The 15,593-nt window shown below is 45.7% G+C and overlaps 1 protein-coding gene across 2 annotated transcripts in view; it reads left to right on the top strand.

Annotated features, from left to right (window-relative positions):
* Positions 1-15,593, top strand: part of SLC7A1 (solute carrier family 7 member 1) — a 509,165-nt gene that overhangs the window by 180,054 nt on the left and 313,518 nt on the right. The gene's annotated exons all lie outside the window — the stretch shown is intronic.

Raw genomic sequence — 15,593 nt, 5'->3', positions numbered from 1 at the left:
CAGCAGGGCACCTACATTCGCAAACCCCGCGGGGTACCGGTACTGGTCTTTCATGAAATGCGCTGTTCCTCTTGGAATAGAAAGTATGCTTCCCGAATGGGACTTGAAGTCAGTGGAACGCATCATTGACTGCAAAGGGCACGGTACTCAAGGGGTATGTAAGGGAGAGAAGGGCCACATCAGAGTAAAGTGCAAAAGTTGAGATCAGTCCCCTGAATCTTTAGGAGTTGATAAGCGGAATTGCGGCATTTAACCCTTGCTTCCCTGGATTCATTGATACTGTGCTAACCTAGTAACTACACACACTAGCTATATGTGCTGACCCAGAACAAAGGCTATGGGGCTTTCGGATAAACATCAAGCGTGCCCTGTTTAGACGTAAACAGTTCCAATATGCTAAAACGAATTTGTGTTTTATATGAGACGTTGTTTTTAAACCATATTCATATGTATTTTATTGTGAGCTACCCTGAAGATAGTTATTGGCGACGGTGGGACACTCCTATGCAGTTACAACCGTTCACAAGCACACTGATTACCTCCTCATCCGACTTCTCAGTCAGTCATTGCATCATGAGCTGGTACCCAAGCATGTAATCGGCTTTCAGCAAACAGATTAAGCCCAAGTCACGGATCACGTTTAATCTTATCCAAAACAATAGTAAATGCCGAAATAAACTATCAATGATCTCCAGTGAGCTTCATATACAAGTTTCAAAAGTGTAAGATGCATCCTTTCCCCTTACTCCCAGTTTAACCTTCTACTCAGTTGTATTCGAAGGTCAAGACCTTAACTTGCCATGCCAAACCTAATGAACACATTATTAGTGTTCCAAAATGCTACTATGAGACATTTTTATTGGCAGTGCCCTCTTTATGTCCTATGTGTTTAAAACTTTCTCCTCCTGAGATATTGGAAAATGACACAAGAAAGGCAAAATCAAATCCTCAAAACAATGAAAGGATGAAAGAACCTTAAGTACAAACTGGAGATCTGGCTGAAATCTTAAACCGTGGCAAAGCTATTAGGTCTCGCCTGTGCAAGAGCTAATGACTTTGCGAACGTGTTTTTGTTCAGCGTGTCCAAAAATTAACAGGGTAAGAGAGTGGAGTGTTATAAACTGGAGATGAGTGGAATGTTATGGAGTAGCGTACAGTGAAGTGGAGAGTGGCATAGAGTGGAGTAGTGTAGAGTGTTGTGGAATATCGTGGAGGGAGTAGACTGTCAGAGTGGAAGGGCGTAGAGTGGATTAGAGTTGAACGAAGTAGTGTCAGTGTGGAGTAGAGTGTTATAGAGTGGAATGGCATAGTGTCGTGGAGTGGTGTGAAGCAGACCAGAGTGGGTGCTGCAGAGGGTTGAGTAGAGTGTTGTAGAGTAGACTGACATAGAGCGGAATAGAGATTATTGTGGAGTGGCACAGAGTGGAGTAGTGTAGGAGAGTGGAGTGGAGTGGCATAGTCAGTGAAGATCAGAGGCACAGAGTGGAGCAGTGAAATGGAGTAGTGTGTCGTAGAATAGAGTGGAGTATAGTGGTATGGAGTCGCGTAGAGGGAGTTGTGTAGAGCATTGTAGAGTGAAGTACTGGCATAGAGTGCAGTAGAGTATAATAGAGTACAATGTCCTAGTGGAGTCTCATAAAGTGGACTATAGTGAAGTGGCGTAAACTACAGTGACGCAGACTGCATTGGCTTGGAGTAAAGTGATGTATAGTACATAGATGTGTAGTGCAGTGACATAGAGTAGAGTGGTGCAGAGTGGATTGCAATGGCGTAGAGTGAAGTGGCATAGAGTGCACTAGTGTAGAGTAGATCATTTCAGAGTAGAGTGAAGTAGCGTGGAGTGGTGCTGGGTAGAGTGGAGTAGTTCAGTGTAGAGCAAAGTGGCATAGAGTGCATTGGTGCAAAGTGGAGTGGTAAAGAGTATAGTGGTGCAGTGACATAGTGTGTAGTGGTGCATAGCACAGTGGAGTAGAGTGTACTAGAGTAGAGAGGCATATAGTTAAGTGACATAGAATACAGTGTCATAGAATGCAGTGGTGCAGAGTAGATTAGAGTGGAGTAGAGTGCAGTGGCATAGTGCATTGGTGTATAGTAAAGTGACAAAGTGCAGAGTGCAGTTGTTTTGAGTAAAGTATTGTAGAGTGGAAAGGGGCAGGCTGGAGTGGAGTATGCATGCTGTAGTAGCGTACTGCCATTACAGATCACACATCTTCAATTGAAATGACCATTACATTTGCATAAACATAGTTTTACAAAAAAAAGTATTCAGCGCACAAACTGTGTGGAAATGCAATCACCTAGTGTATTGATTTGGTTTGGTCGTATTAAAATATTTTTTACCACCATACTTTAGAATTACCAACAAATGTGCTTCATTTGGTCTTTCCATATTCTGAAATAGCTGCACAGTTCATATAGACGTTTACATTTTGTTTTGTGCTAGAAAACAAAAAACAGCGTACAGCACATTCCAGTAGTCAGCTAGAGAAAATATCACCCTACAGCCTTTCTGTCTCACATGGGTACCCAGCAGGATTGTCACATAAATCTTCTCACTTTGAAGTCGGAAAAAGAAAAGTAAACACCAACTTCCTGGAAAACAGATCCTGACATTTGACCTCTGTCTTTGAATGCACAGCAAATGTGACAAGATGAGAGAGGTTTAAAGGCCTGTTTTCAGAAATTCAGTACTGATGGAAGCATATAATAAATAGGGTTTGGGCAAGGGAAGGGACAAGCTCAAGAGAGACAGCCTAAAACAAAGCCAGCAAATAGAAAACCAGGACATTTGAGTTACAAACCACAAAGCCAGTGGTAAGCAATGGGCAGAATGCACTTCCACGGAAGGTTTCTGAATGTCCCCCAAGATGTTGTTAACAAACCAGGCACCTGCACTGTCTGGTAGGCTTTAACCTTAAAAGGGATGTGAACATACTGGAGATCCCAATGCTCCCCCCATTTTGGCCTACGTCATGGCAACCAGAAACAATATCTTGGTAGGCAGAAACTTCAGGTCTTCCTTGTCTAGGGGCTCAAAGGGAGGCAACTGTATAGCCTGCAACAACATAGACAAGTCCCAAGCAGGGAAAGATAATCAAAAGACAGGTTTCTTCAGATAAAAACTTCACAAAAGCTTTGAGACTATATGAACCGGAGATTCAAAATCAGGATTCATGGAAGCTTTGTCTGCTACCCTCTGAGGTAAATGGCTAATCCTAGATTTAAACAGTCTTTTAAAAAGCCTAGAACTTTGATCAATGAGCAATCCATACTAACCAAATTTGCTACCCCTTTACTCACATGATTGCCAGTGCTGAGAATAAGACCGTAAGGTTGTAGGATGTCTGGATTGCTGGATAAAAGGAGCAATATCTGTAGGGCGTCATTTAGCATCAAGATTCATCCTCTCAAAAGCCAGGCCCCCAGCTGTCAACGACTCTGGTGTCTGCCCAGTTGTCAAAAGTTCGGCAGAGGGAAGAGCTCTAGTGGATTCTTCCAATAAAGACACACTTATTAATTAAAAGTACCAGAGACCACGGGCAACGTTTCCAGCAGAGCACCACCAACAGAACTATCGCCCTGTCATCTCATATCTTCTGGAGCACATATTTAATCTAGATAGGAGGAAGCAATAGTGAGCTCCCTTGGACATTTGAATGATATTATGTCCACTTTCCAAGCACTGTGTGAGGGCATAATTGTGCAGATAGTGGGTAACAGACCATTCTTCTATGAGGCAAGCAGATGTTTTTGAGGCAGGCCAAATCCCCTCACCAGCTGCTGGATTACTTTCGGATTACAAGCCTCGTCAATGAAATTGAAGACTCTGACAGGAAAATCCTGCTCAGCTGTTTCCCTGGTCGGTGACTCCCTCTTAGAGATGACATAGAGAATTCTGCCCACCGACAAATCTCTTGTGCTAACAGATTCAAAGATTGAACTCTAAGTGCCCTGATGATTCCGATAACGCATTACCACTCTGTGGTCTTATCTCACTCTGAACTGGTTTTCCAGTGGGCTAAGAGGTAATTTACCAAACGTTATATGTGCCGTCTGGCCCATAGAAGAGACATTACTGTTGAAGCTATGAGACCCCTCTCTGGCTGAAGAACACTGATTTAACAGGAGCAATGTCCATTCTGACTCTGTCACTCTCCTTGCTTTGGGTAGAAACACCTCTCCAAAGTCCACTATGAAGTGGTCAGTAATAAACTGCATTCCCTGTGATGGGATTAGATGTACGTCTCTTGGTTTAGAAGAAATCCATGTTCTACCACCAGTAACACCTTCTTGATCTGTTGAGGCTTCGAGAAAGAAAAATTGTCCATCAATCACACAGGTTTGGAAACCTATGAATTTCCAACAGCGGAGCTAGTACTTTCGTAAAAACAGTCGGAGATTAAGAAAGGTCAAAAGGTATTATCTGAAACCGATTCCTTATGGACTCAAATATGTAGAAATTAGTATGAGGTTGGAGGTACTAGCTCCTGCATGTATGAGTCCTTGAGGTCAAAAGAAGCCAAGAAATACCTCCTATTTAGGAAGTGCAAGATCATCTGAGGGGGATAACAATTTGATCCTTCTATGTGAAATGGAAAAATTCACCCTTTTTAGGTCTACCACAGGTCTACATAGTCCCAGTTGCTTTATTTACAAGAAAAAATATCAAATACGTTCTCATTCTCCTCTGTTCGAAAAGGGCCTTCACAATGGCTCCCTTCTCTAAAAGCGTCTAAATTCCAGTTAGAAGTGCCCTGCTCTTTTCCGTAGAGGCTGAAAGGGCATTTACACAAACAAAACTCAGAAGAGACTCCTGAGGCTTCACGTAATAGCCCGCCTATCTGTCTTGGACGGAGGTCTTCCAAGCATCCAAAAATACTTCAGGTAGCCTCTGACGGGTAACAATGTTTGTGCATTGGCATAGTCGAGACTTGGAAGCTGACTGATTCTCGCCTGAAGAACTGGACTGTTGTATCCAGGAGTTTTATGAGGAAGGGACTCACCAGCAACCTCCATTCCACAAAAGGGCGGACCTTCCAGTTTTCATTGATCTGCTTGACCAAAAGCTCTGTGTTCAAAACTATCTCCCCCTTTAAGGTTGACAAACTGGGGCTAATAACTTCTAATTGGGCCCAAATAACCTGGCTCCTAAAAAGGGAATTTTCATCATCAAGTTCTTTTGTGGTGTTTGAGCCTCCCGGGGTCTCCTCTATAACTGATACTGCTGCTGCTGAGGCTGCGCTGAACAAATCGTAGGATAAATCCGAAAGGAAGCAAATTTGCTTTTCCATCATTAAGTTAGATGTGATGTCTGAGCCTTACTCTATCAGTTCTGCCAATGCCTAAAATTCCTTAGAGACTACACTGCATAACTATATTTATATAGTGTAAGCTGCGGCTCTCATTGAGAAGTTTGATGCAGTGTCCACCCTTTTAATTGTCAGATTTGCTCTCTTGTTAACAGGATCTACAGGCAGAGCATCCGCCAATATGATACTCATCGGTTGAGAAACCTGCCATTAAGGAATCCTCCTTTGTAATGGCTTGCAAATCACCAGAAAATTGAGATTTTAATGTTTAGCAAAACACACAAGATGATGGACGGAATGTTGCACATTGGCAAAACATTCACCCCCAGTCACAGATCTGGGTTTAATCCATCGTTATTTGACTCGCCACGCCACCCCAGTTCAGACATGGCCATATGCAAATCAGTCTTGACCCATTTTAATGTTTAGCAATGTCCTTTGGAGATTATCTTAATCTCTTTTTACCTGGAGGAAAAAGTCAGAAAGTCTGACTTGTGGGTTGGTATTCCCATTGCGTTGCAGTATCCCAGGACTTATTAAAAGGTATTACAGTTGGTGACGTTTTATAAGGTAGAAAGGAAAAGCAAAGATAAACAGAAATCCGAGTCTGCACTAGGAAAAGATAAATAAAGACTAATTTAAATTAAGATGCAAGTGGCAGTGGTCTCCTGGGTGGGTTTAGAAACAAATGTCTGACAAAGCCATTTCGTTTCGCCTGTGACATTGGAGTACACAACTGTTGGCTTTGCCAGTGCTTGTTTTTTTGGCATCTTTGTTGGAAATGGCCCTTTTTAGGCTGTTTTCCCTCTACTTTTTTGCTTTTCTTTTCTTCTCCGTTTTCTGCGGCTCTGGATGCTAGCCTTAGGAGGCGAGCGTGTTTGGCACTGCCTTCCAGGGTCAAAGTGCTGTGCTCATCATAAACCTACTGTGGAGCGATGCATGTATGATGGGCAGATTCAAGTTAGCTGTAAGTCCCGTCATGGAATAAGACCTATGCCAGGGGCATGTATCTCGAATGTGCCTCCATGGGCCTGCCAGACTGGTTGTGCCATCCACAGAGGTAGCTCATCGATTGTGGCACGGGTTTGCCCTGGTGGTGCCTGTGTGCATGGATTACAGTTACTAGGTTTGGCATTTAAAGAGTTACTTGCCAAGGTTCTGCATGTCTCCTGCAAAATCTGAGCTCTCCTTGATGACAGAGTGCGGTGTTGGGAAGAGGTTAGGCGTGTGCATTTGTGCCTTACATGCAAGAGTTGTGAATGGCACCAAGGGGTGCATTCAGTATGACTGGGGCTGCTTCTCGCATTGGATTATCATGAGGGGTTGTAGCCAAAGGCTGTTGAGCATTATTTTCTATGGGCAGAATAACCGTAGAGTGTTTGGTATCGATGAGTTCGTAATGGTGAAACCTCTCCTCTAGTATGAGTGGGTTCGACATTATAGTGATGGGAATGCCACTTTGGGAAAGTGGGCATTTCGATGTGCATGGCTGGTTGTGCCTGGCGGCCTGTCTCCATTCATTCCTGATAAAGGGCCATAAACTAGGGGGTCACGGAAAACTGCAGACCTCTGACTCTGGGAGGCCTTTCTGGGATGTTATGTTGGGGTGGAATTGGCACCTGCATTTCAAGGGGCAGAGTTTTGGCCCCATTAAAGATTGTGAGCAATCCTCCCAGGGTAGGATGGCAGACATCACAACATTTAGAGAGGGCAAGTGCATTTCAAAGGTGGCCCTTTGAAGCGATAGTATCTTCAAAGGCCATGGTGGGTTTAACTAGTGGGGCTTCGGCATTCAAAAGTAGAGATACTTTTGGATTTGGAACCACACTACGCTGGTTTGATACTGGGACATTAACACGAGGAACAGGGCAGGAGTAACTGCAATTGAGCTCTTTGCAGATTTGTGATGACTTGGAGCTTGTAGTGCTCCAGAAGGGGACTGTCACTTGGTGGATGTTGCCTGGACATTGCTGTCCTGCAGCTAAAGCCAGTTGTCGTGGCCTGGGTCTCGAAGTACTATTCAAGGGCCAGTGAGCTGGCCTCTTTCCCTGAGATCCCAGGGCCACTAAGGATCTCACTGTCACCTCAAGATTGGAAGGACCGGGCTGGGATCGGCGGAGCTGGGTGAAAGTGATCGTGGTTGGGCCAAACGCAGTCCTGACATGCCTCATCATCTCGCTGTGCAAGAGGAGTGTGTGCAAAGACCAGCACCTATCTGTTAGGCGCTGGGACACTAGGAGTTCAAGAAGTTTCGGAAAAGCATGGGGACCTGTGCTTGCTTGCGCTCCAGAGCCTGTGGTGTCTTAGGGGTGTCTGGGGAACCTGAGCCGGGAGTGAAGACTGTTTTTGGCCTCCAGATTGGGAGGACGACCGTTGCGGCCACCACAGCCTATGTCTGAGGTCGTTCGCTCCCTCTCCTTGGACCCATGCCACAGGGTGCTTTGTTTTGGAAAACATTGAGATGAGACCCAAGGGGTTTGTGAGGTCACACATTTGCTTGGGGAGAAACCATTTCTCCAGACGTGTAAGAGCGCTAACTTCCTGGGTCTTTTTTGGGGAGGGGGGCAGGTGGAATAGGTATCTCACACTCGTGCAGGTGCCGTACGGCACCTGGAGATCTAATCCGGAAGGACAAAACTAAGTAACTGCTTTTTTCTGGGTTTAGGTGGTTCTCACTGTCTAACCAACAAGGCGCAACATCGGCAATGTGTACCGTTGGCTGGTGGATTTGAGAAACTGAGTTTATATCCAATGTGTGTTTTGATTTGATTTCAATAGAGAAGCCTGATAATTGTGTTTACCTGCTGTAGAGTGTATATATGATGTGTATATCATTTAGATCACAGTGCATGTGTGTAATATAAAGACAATTTTTTATACATACAGTCTGGAGTCTTTGTGGCGAACACAGTGTTTTGCGAGGGGGTGGGGTGTTGTGCTAAAACTTTACACTCGAGCCCTGAGGCTAAGCCTGATTGCTCGGTGCCCAGCTACCAGAGGTTATCTGAAAAGTGTATCGTACTCCTCCTATTTGGAACGGTGGATTCTGACTGGCTTTGATGCTTCTCAGCCTGCCCAAAACTACTGGGTCTAACAGTCTTTTATGGCAAAAGCCATTAAAGGCTGGCAGCCTGTGCGTGCACCCGTGTGTATTCCTCGGAGAGCAAGGCTAGGCAGTCCGCTTTTTATGTTTGTTTTGTTAAACGGTGTCATGAAAACCACTCCAAGATGGCCACCCTGTGTGAATACACAGGTGCATGCATCAGTAGCCATCTTGAAATGGTTTTGGTGACAAAGTTTAACAAGATGGATACCTGGCTTGCACAGGCATTTAAACGCACAGGTGGCAGTCTTGGAATGACTTGGATTTTTTTTCTCCCAATGCACAAAAAATAACTAAATATATCATACTTTATTATTTTTATTTAATTTTCTAACTTGATCAATGACCATTTTCAAGTAGTCAATTCCAAGAAACCACGATTGGGATACCATGCACATAAGTGCAGTTGTGTGTGCAGCTGCTGGCCCTTGCTGACGTTATTTTTAAATTAAAAAAAAAAAAATCTGTTCAAGCGGGTAGAGAGAGAGCGAAAGAGAGCAAGAGATGGGCGGGAAGAAAAAAGGAGGACTGGAGTCCACCAGATGAGTTTGGGAGGGGTGAAGTGGGAAGAGACTGAGCAGGAGGAAAAGTGGGAGAGCAGTCAAAAGCAGAGAAGGAGGGAGAGGCAGGAAAGATAATAGTCCACTGGAGGTTAAAGGGCACAGAAACAGCTGAACCCACTGCCTGTGAACTGATCTAAGATGTGATTGACAATGCCTCAATCTAATCGCTGTAAGCAGAATGCAAAAAGCCAACAGTTCAAAGCACAATTTAAGTATGTGTTAAAGTATTAGATACAGTAGATCGGTCAACGGCAGGAAGTTAAAACTGTCTGTAGGCTAGACTTGACAGGGATGTGGAATTCCTATAGCCCGACACCCAGGACATATTGTTTGGGGTCAAGAGCAACAAGTTTTCATGTGTATTTTGTCCTTGGGAAAAGTAGGCCCAACTCCCTGCAGCACAAACCCTTTGGCTGCCAGTTTGCAGTACCACATTATGGATCAGGTAAGGGCACTGTCTGCAGCTTAGGTAATATTTTTGTCCATTTTGTTAATGCGTTTCAAACTTGTATTTATGGATCATTCATTGAAAGCCATTATTATTAGGGCGAACGCTCTAAGTAAATGTTGTAACCTCTGGCTGCACTAGTGACAGTGGTTCCAGTATAAAAATGTGTACACACGTTTTCAAAATTTAGCAATATGAGGCTATTTATAATGCTCCCAGAATGCTACGATTTGATGCAAATATTTGCAGAAGCTTGAAAGTAAGATTGATGATTCTTAGCTTCCAAATTAAAATGTTTAAAAAAAATGAAAGCAGGAAAACCCGCTGCGTTCTGCGGAATAGGAAGGAGCGGATCCAGTTGAGGACCTTGTCTTGGATCCCTGTGTCATGGAGTCTGCATATTAGGGTGTGGTGAGAGACTGTGTCGAACGCCGCTGAGAGGGCGTGGAGGATGAGGGCTGCTGTTTCTCCTTTGTCCAGTAAGGTACGGATGTCGTCTGTTGCGGCGAGGAGTGCGGTTTCCATACTGTGGTTTTTTTTCTGAAGCCAGATTGGGAGGAGTTTAGGATGTTGTGCTCTTCAATGAATGTGGCGAGTCGCCGGGAGCAGGGAGATGGGTCTGTAGTTTTTGAGGTCGGTGGGGTCCGCCTAGGGTTGATCTCGGCGTGTTTCCAGTCATCGGGGAACGAGGCGGTTGCCAGGGAGCGGTTGATGGTGTGGCAGAGCATGGGTGCGATGGTGTCGGCGGCTCTGTTGAAAATGTGGTGGGGGCAGGGGTCCGTGGGGGCCCCGGAGTGGATTTACTTCATCGTCTTCAGTGTGTCTTCGGTGGTGAGGGCTGTCCAGTTGTTGATCGCTGGCTTCAGGGTGTCGGGGGTGGTTGGTGAGGGTTCAGTGTGTTGGTTGTCTTCGTCAAAGTTGTCGTGGATGCTCTTGATTTTGTGGTGGAAAAAGGTGCTGTGTTTGTCGCAGAGGTCTTGTGAGGGAGGGACGTCGGTGGACTCGCTGGTGGGTTGGGCGAACTTCTTGATGATGTTGAAGAGTTCTTTGCTGTTGTGTGCTTGAGTGGAGATTCTGTCTTCAATCGCTTTTTTCCTAGTTTTTCTGATGAGTTGGTGGTAGGCGTTGGTGGCGGCTCTCAAGTTGTTGTGGGCTTCTGTGGATTTGGTGTTCCTCCAGGCCTTTTCGAGGCGGCAGCAAGAGCGTCTGGACTCTCGAAGTTCGGTGGTGAACCATCTAGCTTTCTTGGCGTGGGTGTTGTTGTTTTTCTTGAGGGGGGCTATGGTGTTGGCGCTGTCGGAGATCCATATGTGGATGGTTCGGGCTGTGGTGTTGGCTTTGTCGTTTTCCACGATGGTTGGGGTGGACGTGCTGAGTGATGAGGTTAGTCGTCGGTGATTCTGGTCCATTTTCTTCGTGGGAGCAGGTGCTGTGTCTGTGGATGGTAGGTGTTCTGAAGGTGAAGTGGACGCATCGATGGTCAGTCCATGGAAGTTCGGTGGTGTGGCTGAAGGTGATGGAGTTTCCTGTTGTGAAGAGGGGGTCGAGGGTGTGTCCTGCTGGGTGTGTGGGTTCGGTCACGATCTGGCAGAGTCCAATGTTTTGGAGGTTGCCCAGGAGGATGTCGTGCTGGGGTCCAGTTGGTTGTTGAGGTGGAAGTTGAGGTCTCCCAGTAGGGTGTAGTTGGTGGATGCGATGGCATGCGGGGAGATGATGTCCGTGATGGAGTTGGCAAAAGGTCCACGGGGTCCAGGGGGTCGGTAGATGACGGTTCCTCGGAGGGTGGAGGTAGGGAGGGCCAGTATCTTGAAGTAAAGATGTTCCATCAGGTCTGTGGGCTCGTCGGGTAGTGTGCTCAGGTGGAGGGTGGATTTGTGGACGATGGCGATTCCTCCTTCCGGGCGGGTGGGGCGGTCCTTCCTGGAGATCTTGTATCCTTGGGGAATGGCAATGGCAATGGCGATGTCTGGTCCCGAGGTGGTGTTGGTCTAGGTTTCGGTAAAGAATGCTACGTCCAGGGTAGTGCTGTCGAGGAGGTCCCAGATCTCAGTGGTGTGTTGGTGGAGGGATCGGACGTTGAGGAGGATGCATTGCAGGGTCTTCGGTTCAGTTGTGTTCTTGCAGGTGGATTGCGCTGGGTCAGTGGTCTTGGCGGCGCTGCAGGTGTGCCAGCAGCGGTGACAGCTGAAGGGTCCATGGGTGTCGGCTGGTGATGCTAACTTGCAGTTGTTGTTGCGGCCTGGGTTGAGAGCGTGGAGTGTCGCTGGGTCGTAGCGTTGGCAGTGCAGTCGGGTCACGTTCGGGCGCAGACGAGCTTGCCTTTGGTGACCCGGTGGCGTGGCCGCCATTAACTAGGGGTCGGGGAGGGCTGTACAGCTGGGAGGCAGGAGCGGGGAAGGGAGCTGGATTAGGCCGATCGCACTGGTCGTGCTGGGGGGGAGGGGCCGCGGGGCAGCAGCGGCGGGGGAAAACGGGCTGCAAAAGGAAAAAGGCAAAAAGAGAGAGAAGTGCAAATAAGGCAGCAAACGTGCAAGAAAGAGTGGCGGAAAGACACACAGGACACAGGAGAGTGAAAGGGGGAGATTGAGATGAGGGTAAAAAACAAGAGAAAAACGGAGCAAAGACACAGAAGGAGAGTGAAGGGAGGAGCTTGAAATGAGGGGAAAAGGACAGAAAATGGAGGAAAGACCCAGAATGAGAGTGAAGGGGGGAGACCGAAGTGAGAGAAAAAACAAGTGAAAAAGGAGAGAAAAAGCGGAGCAAGAGAATGGAGACAGGTCCACTGGACCACGAGGGATGAGGCACAGGTGAAACCTGCGGGCGGAGGAGGGCCACCAACACTCAAGAGTGCAGGGGCTTGCGGGAAGGCCTCACTTAATGGTGGAGCTGCGAGGGAGGGAGAGCAATTTCACCGACAATGAGTGGATTTTGTTAAAGCACAAGTAGATGTATGAAGCAACCTGCCCCATGCACAAGTAGATATTTTATTAAATTCCACACCCCTGACTTGAACCCACGCGCCCATGACATGCGTGAGAAGCATTGCTTAGTATTTGGATTCTGATCCACATGCGTAAATTAGTTCAAACTCTATAGTGTTTCATTTCCAGATCAGCAAAAGAGGAGCTTCTCAAAATAGCACTCTGAATAGCTAGAATGCTCAAACCAAACGTTTCTGTGATTTATTGTCTCTTAATAGGATTCGTACTGCTATTCCTGTCTTTCTGGTGGGTACTCCATATGTCCGATCTCTCCTGCCTGTTGTGCTGGCCGTCCCACCACATTGAATGTACTTATGGGGATCTAGTATAGGAATCCTCTAAATGCAGTAGAGTTGGCAAACATTGAGGCACCAAACTTAAACACTGGTGTTTTGATTCATGGCAAGCTGTCTGTCAAAAGGGGCTATCATTTTTTGACTGCAAAGTCGATGTACAACTTCTAAATTTACCAAGTTGCATTATGTACACAAAGTAGCTTGGCCTTTCCAGGTGGCAAGAATTGTAGTTTAAGTTCCTCATCTGACTGCAGAAGTTCTCAAGGCTGTTGTTCAGAGCCCCTTGTATGAGCGCGACAAGGCAAAAATTCTCTCCTGGTCAGTCCCTACGGCAGTACCCATGGTTTAAGATTTATGCCCCAAATCTGGGATTAGGAGAACCTGCGTTTCCGGTCAAAATTAGGTGTACGATTTCCTCAATGCGTTAAGCGATTTCGTGGGTAGAATTGAAACGCCAGTTCCTTTATTGTTTGCTTGCCTAAATAGCTAGCAATAAATGCCACAGCACGAAATGTATAATTGATAAAGAGAATCAGAGACTGATCATTTTCCTTGGTGCCATGTTTCGGAAAAAAAGAGCAATGAAGTGTCCTGTGCACATTATTGGTTGTTGGGACAAAGTGGGTAGGGGGTGTGTATGCTTTGTTTTAGTAAAACATGACAACCATCTTCAGGTTTACTCTTCACAATGGCTGGCCGGATATCTGTTTTAGAAGTACTCTGTAAACCTTTACGCATTAAAGCCCCTTTTCTGCAATGTTAGCAGGCCTCCTGGCCTCAGGTAAGGCACGTTGTGCTGGGAGCTGGTGTCACTTCCTCCTTTTGCCAGTTTTCTCTTGTTCCTGGCTTCTGACGCTCCCCTCCTTCTATGGGGGCACAGAAGTCCAGGTCTTCCCCCTACTGGTCCTCAAATGATTGTAAAGCAGTCAGCAACACTGGCTCTGGAGAGACCCACTAGTCCTGGGAATCCGCTGCAGACCGTGTCATAGGGTTATTGATGTATTTGAGGTCCATGGTGGTTCTGCTGTTGCCATCCAGGTCCAAAATCTTACTCTCCTTCATGATCTGGGAATACCCAGTCCAGCTTCTAACCGGGAGTCCTCCCTTGTCTGACCTTGAAACTGGTTCTGGTCACTTCTCCAATCTTTCTGGGTTTGGCTCCAGCCTGACTATTGACACAGAAGGCTGGTGTCAGGTCTTTGTGTGTGTGCTGGCTAAAGTCTCATTGAACTGTACTCATGGCAGGGCCAAACTCCTTCCCAGCCATCCTGTCAGGAAGACCCACACCCTCTACACCCAGGCCCCTTTGTGCACTGTCTGGCTTCAATATGCATTTCCCAGTAGGAGACCCATTCCCAACCAGGCAGCTGGAAACTTCCAGAAAGTTTATGCTGAAAAAGGCCAACTTTCTGAAAGTGTAATTTCTAAAAACAATTAATTTAAAAACAAACCTCACCAATAAAGAAGACTTTAAATTAAAATTCAAGAGTGTAAGAAGTATTTATCTAGCCACTACTAATCTGAATTAAGCAGTTAATAATTGTAACAAGGCAGCCAGTGGATCCCTCGGAGGGCCACGTAAAGCATGAGGGGATGTCATGAACAATCCGCAACCCAGGCATTGGGAATGTTTCAGACATTGTCTGTCTGACATAAAGGAGCCAGTAGTGGCCTCATTAAATCAATAGAAACATGCTAATGAGCATAAAAGCATTGTAAAGTTAAATGAATGTAACGTATAGTTAACTAATCCGGGCCATGACTTTGTATCAATTCAATGTTAGAGCAGCCTCAATTCAGTTTTTTTTAACCGCCCCTATTCCTGTTTTGGAAGAAGTTACCATGATTCCCCTTCCTTCAAAAATCCCAGCAGGTGCACTAAATTATGGTATTACACTTGAAAATATTTTATCTATGATAGAATCGTAATGTATAAAATCGCAATAGAAGTCTTCAGTGTAAATTCATGGCCCTTTTTTAATGCAATCAAATGACAATGCCATCAAGTGTTTCACAGTGTCATCCCATCACTTTGTCTGAGCAAATATTCAACAAATTCAAGTAAAAAAAGTAAAAAAAGTGAACATCTACTTTGTCGAATACAGTCTAAAAATGGTGAGTCTAAAGAAGTGCTTAGAGGATATTGATATTGTGAAATGCGTTCTGGCGTTGGCATTTAATGGAATCACGAAAGGACACAGTCGCCTCTGTGGTCCATGTTTTGGGGATCCCTAACCAGTCCACCGAACAACCCAGAAAAAGCGAGTAAGTAAAATCCCTGTCATGTAGCTCGGCAACTCTCAGAAGTCCTGGTTCTGTACTATCAAGCGATTCAAAACTTGGTATTTCTCACAGAAAGCCTCAAATATTATGCACTTTGCTTACAGGTGCTGACAGATGATATTTTGTGGTGTCGGAAAGCTGTAACTCATCTGAACATTAAAAAGAACGAAAAGTTCTGAGTAGGACGTCTACGTAGCCACCTCTGCTTGCAGTGAAGCCAGGGAAAGCCAGCAAATCGGGAGGCCAGACTTCTTGTGAGAGGAGTGTGGGAGTTGGACCAGACTCCTGTTTACTGGATAGGCTAGGTTTTTCCGCATTACTCCCAAGCGGGTCTGTTCCTGTCACCAACATCTGCGTCTTCACTGCATTTAGTGATACAGAACTTGTAGCTCTAGTTTAAATGCCTTCAAAGTTAAGGTGAAGAGTACCGTTGAACTTATTGGCTCGAAAGTATATGCTTGTTGTTTTGGGACTGTTGCTATTTTAGCAGTGGTTGAAAGTCGAATGTGAATGATGAATACCTACATAAACAGAACATGCTGCTTTCCATCTGCAAGGGCAGGAGTGTCCTAGGTAATGGTTGTATAGGATGTACATAAATAAGTGCCAA

The sequence above is a fragment of the Triturus cristatus genome, chromosome 8, assembly GCF_964204655.1.
Source record: "Triturus cristatus chromosome 8, aTriCri1.1, whole genome shotgun sequence".
Classification (NCBI taxonomy): domain Eukaryota; kingdom Metazoa; phylum Chordata; class Amphibia; order Caudata; family Salamandridae; genus Triturus; species Triturus cristatus.
Note: the sequence above shows the minus strand (reverse complement) of the source record. Positions and strands in the feature narration are given on the sequence as shown.